We start from the raw sequence: 12997 nt of genomic DNA on the forward strand, positions 1-12997 counted from the left end.
TCATTCTCTGTATTGAATCCCCTCCTGACAGGTACAGAGTCTAAGTTCTCCTCGAATGGGCTTTCAACTACTCCTGTGTTTAGCCTCGTCTTTACCCCAATTCTAGAGGTAACTTGGTAAATTGGGTCACTTCTCAGCTTTCCCCCACTGCAGACTTTCTCAGATTTGATAAATCAATCACCACTTGCTCACATGCTTTGCAGAGGCAAAAAATTTTGATGCCAAGGATTCCTCTGCATCTCTTTTTGTTCTTGGGGGTTTATGCCTTTTATAACAATTTTCTTTTCTGTCTGTCATTCTGTAGCGAGGTTTTGGAAGGAAGCAGAGTTCAATCCTGCATTCAGTCCACCACTGTTGTAATATCAACTCTTCCATTCACTCTTCAACTGCTCCAAGCTGGACACTGGCTTCCTCTTCAGCCTTATTTTGTACCATTTTTTCCTTTATTCCAGCTACACTGATGTTGGTGACCTTGAACCCACCAAGGTCTTCCCTGATTCAAGATCGTTTTCATATACAGTTGCTTTAGACTGGTCCCTCTTCCTGTCCTCTACAAGCCTAAACATGCACCCGCTCTTCACCTCTCTCAGAGAGGCCTTCCTTGACTGCCTTCACATATAAATTAGGTTATCTCCTTTTTTTCTGTGATAGAACAAAATTCTTTTCTTTTATTGCACTTCTATTTAAAGTCATATTTGTTTAATTAAAGTCCATCTCTCCTACAAGAGTATAAATTTTATACCTACTATACATAATAGGCTCTCCACCAATAACCGAATAAAGAAAAATGATTTGTAAGAAAACTTACAGAAAAAGAACATTATGTATTGCCTGGTCTGGCTGCTGGGATAGCAGCAATCTTGTTCAAATAGAAGGGACACTACAAAAGTTTGATTTTTTAAAAGACTCAACCTCAAAATATAATTTTTCCTATCCTGTTTTAATTCCACCAACTATCATCAAGGAAAAAAGAGAACAGGACCAATTTATAGGATATGAGGCTTAGTATCCCCATAAGCCTTTTTCTTCTTCTTCTTCTTTTTTAAACCAAAGAAACCCATTCATTTTCTCTTTCATCCCCTTAGGCTTAAGCCTGTTGAAAAAACTTCCTTAATAATGTTGAAATAAAAAAAAAAAAGAAAAAGGAAAAGTGATGAGAAAATTAATATAATGAAATAATCAATGCAAATGACATTCTATTGTCCAGGAAAAACCCTCAATCAACTCTCTTAGAATTACTGAATCTGATGGGTAATTGTGGCTTAATTTCTAATTGTAAGATCAAGGCACGCTATCAGAAGTACTGCCAACATTAAATAGACATTTTATGGTGCTCATTTTAAGGTGGAACTTTAAAGAAATCGAAAACCATTAATCAAACACATAAATCATCCACACCAAGTATTAACTGAAAATCCCTAAATCTGGTAAAACTAAAGTTTATATCCAGCATCAAAGAACATGCATCAGTGCTTTATTCTTCTCAAGTCTTCAAAAGCAGGAAAAGCTTGGGAAAAAAATTTTTATAATTTCCAACTATCTTTATAAGATGACTAGCTTGAAGGTTGTCCACACAGCTAAAGAATCAGTTTGTATAGGGAGGAGGAAAAGAAACTTATTTATAGTATTTGTTCTATGAAAATATAGAACATTACATCCATTGTTTAAATTCCCCTATGTTGTTTGGAAAAAACAATCTAATAATATTTACATACACACATAGTAGGTTACAGTTTATGTTTTCCCATATATCATTCGACAAAAAATTTTATTTTTATGATGATTTCTTAACCTCATTAGATCTTATAAAATGATATGAATGGGTTAAACAATCATTAAGGTTCTTTCCAGCTTTGATTCTATTATGTTTTCACAGTGGCTCTGCCTGATGGCAAACACAGCTCAGTAAATTCCTCTCCTCTGTGTGTTTGTTTGTCTCCGTCACTTTGGTGTTCTCCCAGTAGACACATGGAGGGGCATGCTGATTAAATTAGTCAAATTAACTCTTTGCCTGACTCCATCCTCATTAGGCTAATGAGCAGACTCGGGAGTACATCTGTATGTCTCAGTCGTCTTAGGTCAGAAGTACTGTCACTAGGAGCACCAATGAAAAGTTGTAATTGTGACACTCTTTAGGAGGGTTTTTTTTTTGGCTGGCAGCTCATTTTCCATCCTATCTCGAGAGGGAGCATGTGGCTCCGCTGAATAGAAGCTGTAATGTGCTGGGCAATCTCATTTTCTCTGCTGGATCATTGTAAAAGAAGGTATAATTTTGTTTTCTCCCCCAGGAAAGAGTTTCGCGGGTAGGCAAGTGTGAGAGATGTTGAACAAGAATTAATCAAAGGGGGAAATCCTATTATAACCATAAGGTGCTGTGAAGTGATAGATCTTAATGATGGAGTAGCCATGCGAAAAACTGCTCTCCAGATCTGTTTTGATTAAGTGTGTGTTTGTATGTAGGGGATGAGAGAAGGTGACTTGGAGATAGATTTGGGGAAAAGACAGATGAAGAAGGGAGAGGTAACAACCAGCTTCGAAAGTTGAGTGCCCTCTGATTCTAAAAGCCATACTTTTGTCTAAATTACACAAGAGCTTGGGTTTCCCCCGCTATCTGAAAACAGAGCCTTTCTATGAAAACTTTCATAAACCAAAATGGTATAAAGTGAAGAAGCAATTACCATTAACTTATATGGAAAAAAATTTTGAGCATTTCCAGACCCAAAAAATAACCTCTTAGCCTCTTCAGATACCTTAGGATGCATCTTACTAGCAGATGCGCAGAATAAATCAAGATAAAGCACAGGTGCTCACAGAGCTCAAGCCCAGGCAAGGGGCGTGGCGGTGCCGCCTTGCTGCTCCGGGGCGCGCTGCCTCCATAGCTGCTTGCTGCGAAACAAATGCTAAATGCTATTTTTGCTTTTTGCCTTCTTTCATACTAGTGAAAATCCCATTGGATTTCTTTTGGTGAGTGAAAACAGGTACAAAAGTAGGTCTTTTGTAAAAGTGTAGTGGCGTGAAGTAAACTTTTGAGAAGAGGATACCTGTATTTGTTTGACATTTCATAGGCGCATTAAGCACGAATCCTACATTTTTACCCTGACCAAATGGTTTTCTGTACTTGGATACGTTTATAAAACTTAAAACACTGAGGGCTGATAGCAAAGTGGCCTGCACCTGGTAGGTGCCAAATACATGTTCTTGGGAGTAGAAACTGTGCATAGATACAAACAGCAGACGTCTAATATTCTGGAAATTATGAGAAAACTCTGAAAAATTAGACAATTTTTTTTGAATTATGGTTTTTAGGGCACAACCCCCCCCCTTCTTTTAGTTCAAACCTTCACCCTTCCTTGTCGTGTGGCGTTCCCCTGGACAGCTCGGAGCCCCGATCACTAGACCCCGGAGCTAGGTCTATGGCTCTCGGCCGCTGAGGGAGTTGTCCGTTGGGCACTGTAGCTGATCCAGGGAGTGCCCGGCATTCTTCCTACATCAACAGAGTCGAAGTTTCTACACCTACTGACTTCTTATTTGCCTCCATCTTGCCAAAATGCTTAGCCATCATGGAACGTCTAGATCTATCTTGTAGGTATCAGGCATACTATAGGGGAAACTTCCATGGGGAAAAACAAATGTTTTTGGTAATGGAACACTTTTTTTGGTCACCACACAGCTTCAGATTTCACTAGATTTATGTCCTGGCTCTACCTCCTACCACTTGTCCGTTCTTACCGTCTCCCTATCTATAAATTGGGATAATTAAACCCCCTACATCATAAGGTTATTGTGAAGGTTAAATGAAATAATCCATACAAGCTGCTTTACACTCTGCCTAGCATGCAGTAAGCACATGATAAATGTTAGCTGCAATGACAAATGTAATCCACTGGTGCTGGGGCTCTTCCTTGAATCTCCAAGTATGACAGTGATTAACAGCAAAACTTTTTTATTTGATGAAATAAAATCCCCTTGGCCAAGAGGAGGTCCCATAGCTGCTGTGGGCCTGTAGAACTAGAATAGCTCCTTGAGGATGGATTACTACGTTGTCACTCTTGCAAAATGAGAAGGATGCTTTTCTCTATTTTTCTCCTTTTGAGGAAGGGCTGTGCCAACAAAGTGACTATGCCCTACAGTACAATTTGAGTTTGGTAATGTAGCTCTTTTAGTGAACACTAGCCCATGCCTACCTTGTGGACACAGAGGAGTGAACTTTTAAAGTGGTACTGAAAGTTTCGTAGGAGGTTATTGGTTATGGTGAGCATTCCAGACCAAATCATGTTCAAAAGCCCAGAAGTTGAAGAGCATAGAACAAGCTCAGGGAAATGTGAGGAAGAATGGTTGGTGGTATATTACGTGGGGCAACAGTGAGTACAGCTGAGGACTTGGAAAGAGTACCCTCCAATTGTTTCTATGAAACAAACATTTACTATATCAGAGCAAAGATACAGAATGACCTTAAAGAGGTAGAATACCTCCCAGGCTAATTCTGAAGAGAAAATATTCATATGACAAAAGGAAAAGAATGTCTTAATCTGAAAACCAATTGGCCAACAATAGGGCAGGTCAAAAGGGGCAAGGAAGACTTTCCAACTCTAGCTTTGTCTAAAAGACTGGGTTTCCTGAACCATGAGCCCAAGAACCTGGCCTGTGAGGCACAAATGTCCCATAGAACTCTGGTGACTTGACTACCATTCAGTTTAGGCAGTAAGCTTCTGATTCCAGATCTATCAAGCAACCTTCTGATGAGCATTGTGCTGTCCAGATCTACCCATGAAGAGTTATAATTTTGATTATAAGTGAATAAGTTGACATTTTATATTTATAATGTCAGACTTCTGAGTTGAGTTGCTATGAGTCATGTGCCTGAGCCCAATCACCTCTGAATATACTGACCCTGAATTTCCAACCTCCATATCCATGACCCAGACCCCTGATAACCATACCGATGTTCTCCCTCTCTATGGGAACCTGTCTGAGGACAGTTGGTTTTTCCCAGGAAGTATTCCTTAGTCTTTTTTGAACTGCAGTAGACACAAGACACATGACCATAAAGGGAAGTCAAGGCTTTTATCAATGCAGGTAGTGTAAATATTATTGTTACCATCACCACTGAAATTCTTGCAGAGATTTAAAACTTGCCTCTGAATTTGAACTTCTTTCCAAAGTTTCCCAAATACTAAAAATGAAAGTCTCTACAAAGGAACTTTTCCACTTATAGCAACACAAGGACAAAAGACAAATCCCCTTTGCAAAAACCATCTCATGTACTTTTTTTTTTTTTTTTAAAGATTTATTTGACAGAGAGAGACAGCGAGAGAGGGAACACAAGCAAGGGGAGTGTGAGAGGGAGAAGCAGGTTTCCCGCCGAGCAGGGAGCCCAATGTGGGGCTCGGTCCCAGGACCCTCGGATCATGACCTGAGCCGAAGGCAGACGCTTAACGACTGAGTCACCCAGGCACCCCTCATGTACTATTTTTGAAATTGGAGTGTGTTAAGATGAAGTTTGAAAAACAACATAACTAATATCAATGCTGTCAACTGCTAGGAAAGCAAAGCCTTGAGTAGATGCAAGAACAGTCTCTGGCACCTGTGATCAATAAACACTATCAATCTCTTACATTTGTAAGTGCTTTTAATCGTTCCTAAGGTTCTTTTACTTATATCATTCAATAGTCCTAACAAGGTGGAAGATAAGGGACTATTATTATTTCTATATGAGAGTTGAGGGAACTAAAAGGGAGTTTATAGGGCTTCCCTATACAGGACATCAAATGGCTGGTTAGTGGAAGAGTAGAGAAGGGGGTAAGGCCTCACCTCTATTCCCTGTGTGTTTCTCCCCAGAGCACCATGCTGTTTGCATGTTCACTTTGGCTGTTGACAATAATCATGGCTGTGGAATTGATGGCAGAACAGTCTCCACAGATAGCAACAATGAGTAGATTTTGCCATAATTTGTTTACTTCATGTCTGTAGAGTGTGGTATAGCCTAGGAAACCTTCAGCTCTAATAATCATTCAGATTAGTTTGAGGGAACAGTTCTCAATTAACATGATCACTATGACCCTTAATTATGTGTTGTTTTCCCACAAATTGTCATGGATCAACTCTGTATAATCAATTCCATATTTCCACATCTTTTCAAGATGTTTAGCCAGGGATGGAAGTCTAGTTTGTTGTCATGGAGAAGTTTGATTCTCACAGAGGCATCAAATCTGTAATTCTGGTCTTTTCATTACAGTCTCAGATAAAAAAATATCACCTTATCCTTTCCAACACAACTCTCAAAATGGCTATGTATTCTTTTATAAACCCTTTATACTTTGTTGCAGTTTCCTTTGGAGACTTCTGTTTTTCACTGATTCCACTCTAGTCGGTTGAAAATGCTAAAACATTTTTCTTTTTCATCAGATCTGTTCTCTTCAAATCCCTCTGCTGCCTTTCCAAACCACATTTAAACTTTGTGGGATTTTTTTTTTAAGATTACTATCAAACTGAATTTTTAAACTAAAAGAAATAATGACTATAATACAACTCCTCAATTTTCAGCAATAAATAATTCTGGCAAGAGAAGGAAAAGAAAAACTACTGAATGCATTTCCATACTATGTTGGGAAGGATAACTACAGGAAATTATTGGATTCTCTTCTGTAAATGTCTTAGTATAGAGCCTGGCATTTTGCTAAGTTTTATTTTTCCCCAAAGCGTGTGAATTATCTAGCCAAAAATTTCTCTAAAGGTAAATGTGAACTAAATGGGGAAGGGGAGGTGGGGAGGTGGGGGGGAAGGAGGAAGTGGCGCTCGCACAAGGACATGTTATGCAATCATCTGACACGATACCGCCTAGTAGAGGAGCAGGCAGGATTTTTTTTTTTACATCCACAGAAGCAGGAAGTTGTGAAACTTTCCGGCTGCTTTAGAATAGCATGTGATGGATCTGGCTCCTGCCGTTTCTGCATTTGTCCCAAGGAATAGGAACTGTATATAAGGAGCAACCACAGAACAGTTCACTAGAGACTTGTAATCAAGTTTAAAAAAAATTGAATTTTCATTCTTCTTCCATTTTGTAAATGCATTGCTTACTGAACAAAATGGTCAAGGCACTCCACACGCATTATAAATATTTGCACAGGCAGTCATAAAGGATATTGCCTCTGGAGACAAATGCTTGCCTCAGGTCAAGACCTGTTGATCACGGGTACTCGGAGCTAGGTTACTGGAAGTCTGGGGCAGGTGGGGTATGATCTAGTAAACATCAGTCTATTCTGAACTAACAGCAATATGTAACTGATATCTGAATACCCAGGATAAAAATAATATTTAAATTGTATCAGTCTTCCTTTAGTAGGAACTGAATGCAATCAGCTTTAAGTCTTCAGAATTACTTTATGGAAAGTGACATAAATCAGAAGAAATGAAGATAAAGTACAATTTTGACCAGAATGCATTACAATTAGCATGAGCCGTATTGACTGGTCTCAAACCAAGCACCATTTACCAACGCAATCCAGGTGCATCTGCTTTTCTGAAACTGCTTATTTCGGTGGAAGTTTATGAGTTTTCTATGCTGTGTCTTTTTTCATTCATGTTAGTAAACAGAAATAAGAAGGTTTTCTCTTACAAATTCAGACCAGAAGATCAATGGAATGCCAGTAATATGTTTTTCATGATTAATAGAGGTTAATAAAATGAAGGTAATAAAATTGCTAATAAATGCAGAAGGTAGAATTGTGACAAGTATTTTTCAGAGGGTTTAAAAAATTACTCTTTTTGGGGCGCCTGGGGGGCTCAGTTAGTTAAGCATCTGCCTTCGGCTCAGGTTATGATCCTAGCCAGGGTCCTGGGATCGAGCCCCATATGGGTCTCCTTGCTCAGCAGGGAGCCTGCTTCTCCCGCTCCCTCTGCCTGATGCTCCCCCTGCTTGTCCTCTCTCTGTCAAATAAATAAATAAAATCTTTAAAAAAAATTACTCTTTTTATTCAAAAGAGGGACGTTGGAGGACAGCCCTAAAGTTGGGATCTACAATGGCAGAATTTTCTTTGGCAGTCTCCACTTGTTGGTTTATTGAACCCTGTATTCGTAACATCTTGGAGGAGGGTGCTCAGTTTTCTCAGATTTTCTGCTGTTGCAAAATGACAAGGCTCTAAATTACTTGATTTCAATTGATACGATTTTCTCTGGAAAGCTGCAGCAGGCAGCAGGCATTTATGCATTTACGATTTCACTGCCCGTGCCCTATACCTTCCAACTGGAACCGGTAAAAACAAACATTTCCCATGTGCCAACCTTCACAATGATGGTAATCAGTAGTATTAACTACTGTCACCTCTGCAGATGTGTGCATATGCATACATACAGGTCTCTCTCTGTATATTGTTGGAAAAAATTTAATTACAAAATGGTTGGAACTTTGATTTTAAGATAGAATGCAAAGAAATACATTTTTAGCTTTAGACCTACTGTCGAGATAATTTGAGGCCTAGGTATTACAAGCCTTTCACTAATATACTTATTTGCAGAAAAATTCTTCTCTGAATATTTAACAGACTGGGAATTCGGGGACAGTGAATGAGTCCTATACCTTTCCATTTGCCACAGTATCTCGTTAGTGTTTTAACCTTCTTACCTGGTAATCTGTTGGCTTCTTGCTTCACAGAAAGTATTTAAGGTAGATTACCACTGAAGACACATATAGAGCAGAATTGCTAAAAATGAAAGGAAAAAAATTAAAATTTGATAGGCAGGAGGAGAATTACATCCCAATCCTGGCTAATATTGAATCCTGCAATTTTTAGCTCTAAGCTTCCTGAGACAAGAAATAAAACATGATGGATAAATATTTTTCATAACTGAATGCAAGTAAGTAAATCACTTTGACAAGACCAACAAAGTTTTACTGATAAAAAAAATCTGAAATTGATTCATCACATGGATTTGTGTAGGGAGAATATTAAGCTGCATAAAGTCTATCTCGAAGAGGAATTGTTTTTAAAGCAGAGAGTTTCTTGGTATGATTACTTCATATATTAATACTTGAAAAAAAATACACGTGCTTGTCTATTATTAAAATGTAACTCAGCAGCCATCATGAACCAAAAACGCCACCCGGAAAGGCTGTCACAACCAAATGTGAGATGTCTGCCCAGAGAGTTACATCAACAAAGAAGAGCTGGAAAGACTTCAGCATAATACCAACAACAGCAAAAATAAACTCGAGCAAAAGGGCACCAAACAAAAGCCTCACCTGGGCAAGCAGCCAAGGGAAGTTACTCAGACTGGGCAGAGCCTTTCCTGAGAGACTGCTGCTTCCGATGGGAAAACTTTCCCCTCAACGCTGAAGATTTTCTGGCCATTTTATCTAAGAATTCTGCCCTGAACAATAGTTGTTAGGCTCCACATTGCTTACCTCACCCTATCCAGACACCAGGTAAAACAGCTTTTACCTTAATTCCTTGGCCCACGCAGCGGCCTCTGTTAAAAACCTCCATCTTCCTCAGCCCCACGCTGGGCCAAAACCTACTTCCCGGGTAGCCTCTGCTTGGATGCCACGTACCTCACGAAGTTTTCCCTAACCGCCCTAATCCAAGTCAGGTGGCCCCAGCTCAGTGATTCTTATCCCTGGCTAGATATTAGAATCACCTGGTATGCACTGGGAACTCGCCAAGGCCCCATCTCCACTTTCAGAGATTAAAACTAGAAGGTTCCTTTTGAATGGGCTGGGTGGGGCGTAGGCATGTAGTTTTTAAAGGTCCTCAGGTGATGACAATAAGCAGGAAATAGTATGAACCTCTGTTCCTTATGATCTATCAGCTCTCCGGACGTCCCCATCATGACTCTTACCAATTCAATTTACTCCAATATTAATTTACTGAGCATTTACTATGTGTAAGGGATAATTTAGTAAATAACTAGTGAGTAAAACAGGATCTCTATTTTTTTTAAAGATTTTTATTTATTTATTTGAGAGAGGGAGAGTCCACATGTAAGCAGTGGGAAGGGGCAGAGGGAGAGGGAGAGAGAAAATCTCCAGCAGACTCCACACTGAGCAGAGCCTGTCATGGGACTCGATCCCACAACCCTGAGACCATGACCGGAGCCGAAATCAAGAGTCAGGAACTCAACTGACTGAGCCACCCAGGCACCCCCAGGATCTCTATCTTTATAGAACTTACAGAAGAATAGAGAGACAAACACCAAACAAGTTATTTATGATGAATAATTTAAAGGGGGGCACTACAGGGTACGACGATCAGCGGTAACAAAAACAGTGATCTAGTAGATTGAATTACGTTCTGCAATTTCCTATTGGAAATAAAAATCTCACCCTTTACCGTGTCCTTGCACATGGGGCTCTTTCCTGCTCCACTGATGTTGAGCTTGGTCATGAACTCGCTTTCACCAATGGAAAATTAATGGATGTCGCGGAGCTGCTGTTCTGCCTGCTCCACGAATTTGACATTATGTGTTCCAGTGATCCACCATGAGGAGAGCATGCTCTGAGAAGCCTGTGCCCCAGGAGAAATGCAAGTATCTTAGACTTGAACCCAAGCCACAGTGAGGAACCAGTCCCAGCCATCCTTCGGCCTGATGCAGAACCTCCCACGGGAGTCTAGCCCGGATCTCGCAAACTATGGAGAACCTGCAAACTCATGGCATGAGAAATCATGCTTGTTATTGTAAGCAACTGAGTTTTGGAGTGGTTTGTTATACAACATTACAGTGGCAATGGCTAAGTAATATACCAGCCTGGGGTTTGGACCACACTGTATTTGCCTAATAAACCACGTTTACCTTGTTCATCATGGTATTTCCTGTTCCTATCACACTGGGTGATATGTGGCAGGTGCTCCAAAAATACGTGTTGAAGGAATGAAAATACAGTTCCTGACCTTGGTGATCTCATAGGCTAGCATGTAAGGCAGTTCTGTGAACAAATAGTTACAGTGTGAAGTGATAGATGCAGTAATAGAAGAGCTATTATAGCATGGAGGTAGAAAGCCTTCAAGAGTGTGTTACCTACACCAAAGGAAAGTGTCAAAAACCAAGCACTCAGATTTGAACATAATAAGAACCACTTATTCTATCATCAGAAGCTTTTATTAAACTTGCTGGTGCAAGCTGGGCTACTTTCAAAGTCACATAAATAGACTTATAGTTCCTACCATAATGCAATAAGTTGTGAGGTTTAAGATTTTCAACATATATACTGAATAAAATGAGATAATCTATGTTGCATGCAAATTAAAAGGGCAGTGGACTTGGAGGTAGGGTCTAGCTAAATGAAATACCAGAGAATAATAGATTGGAATGGATGTTTACCCCAAAAAAGCAAGTTTTTGCTTTATGAACCAAAATGAGAACTCATGAGAAACTGGACAAAAGGATGGGGAGTAGGAGTTGGAAGGAGGAGGGGAAAACCACAGTACAGGATGTGCTTACACACTACATCCTACGTCTCATGAAAAATAAAGGGCCTTCCCAAATAATCAGTGACCAACCAGTATATTCTCTCTTCTGACTGAGAGTTCTACTTGACCCACCCACCCACCCCTCTTTGCAGGTGGCCCTTTGAGAGCTTATTGATTCTTAACTTGGTCAATGACAAATGTGATGTCATTTTTTAAAGGGTAAAAGGAAAGTAATTAATCAATCAATTATTAATTAAATTGAAATACATTTCACATGTAACACTGTGTAAATTCAAGGTGTGTTGTTATTCTTGCATGGGTATTGCAGGGAAAGATGCTAAAGAAAGGTTATCTATAGGGAAGAAATAGCAAGATATTTCCATGGCCAGTTATTTCCTTCCTTCTTTCTTTCCTTCCTTCCTTCCTTCCTTCCTTCCTTCCTTCCTTCCTTCCTTCCTTCCTTCCTTCCTTCTTAGATTTTATTTATTCATTTGCCAGAGAGAGAGCACAAGCAGGGGGAGCAGCAGGCAGAGGGAGAAACAGGCTTCCCACCGAGCAGGGAGCATGATGCGGGACTCGATCCCAGGACCCTGGGATCATGACCTGAACAGAAGATCATGACCTTAACCAACTGAGCCACCCAGGCATCCTTCCTCTGTCCTCTTTCAATCTTCCAAGGAATATATTAAAATCTCTAATTTACTGAAGTCTCCTCTCACACTCTGTTTTTCCATGTGAATTAATGCCCTTTTCCTGAAATTTTAGCAGGTTTGGGAAAGCAGAAGGCTAAAGTGTGAGTAGTCAGTCTGCCAATTTTTATACCAGAAATCCACAACATTGTTCACTATGACTAACAATTGCAAACAACCTCCATTTACCTAAACCAGGAAGTTGTTGAATAAATCAGGTGTATGTGTATGCTGAAATAATATGTAGGCATTAAAAATCATGATTTCAAAGATCATTTAAGAACAAGGAGAAATGCTCAGAATAGAAAATGATTACAAAAGTCAGAATGTAGAATTCTCTATCATCTGACTACCATATCAAAATGATAACAATTGTTAGTATATTTGGATGGTGGGATTGTAGCAAACTTACTTTATTCCATTTTTTTGCAATTCAAGATTTCAGATTTTTTCATGTGTTACTTTTATCATCAGAAAAAAAATAATTTAAAAGAAGCTTATGCTAATCTTTCCTTCATATCGACTTTTTTAGAGAGACAATCTCTCCATTCATGATTATAGATACTCTTATCTGTTGGTGAATAAAGCAGTCACAATTTGATTATTTTACTGTCCAATTTCCAGATGAATTGATTACATTTTCTCAAGGCCTCAACTTCCCACAGCTTATATGCTGAGAAGTCTCCAGGATACCTTTTCTTCTGGGATATTTTACTGCTTCCCACCACTTTCTCGATAAAAAAGAGAAGATTGTAGGGTCATGGAAAGGTCTTCAAAATTGAGCACCGCTAACACAAATACACTTTTTCAGTCATCTGCTCTTATGCATTCAGCTTTGCGCAACTGGGTATGAAAAACATTCACATTTCGTCTGTATTAAATGTTGTAAATTACATTCTCAGAACT

General features: G+C 39.4%; 1 pseudogene; it reads right to left on the reverse strand.

Annotated features, from left to right (window-relative positions):
• LOC113251103 (adenosine 5'-monophosphoramidase HINT1-like) overlaps positions 1-10379 on the reverse strand; it is a 51067-nt pseudogene extending 40688 nt beyond the window's left edge.
• Positions 10380-12997: the final 2618 nt, after the last annotated feature.

The sequence above is a fragment of the Ursus arctos genome, unplaced genomic scaffold (genome assembly GCF_023065955.2).
Source record: "Ursus arctos isolate Adak ecotype North America unplaced genomic scaffold, UrsArc2.0 scaffold_10, whole genome shotgun sequence".
Classification (NCBI taxonomy): Eukaryota; Metazoa; Chordata; class Mammalia; order Carnivora; family Ursidae; genus Ursus; species Ursus arctos.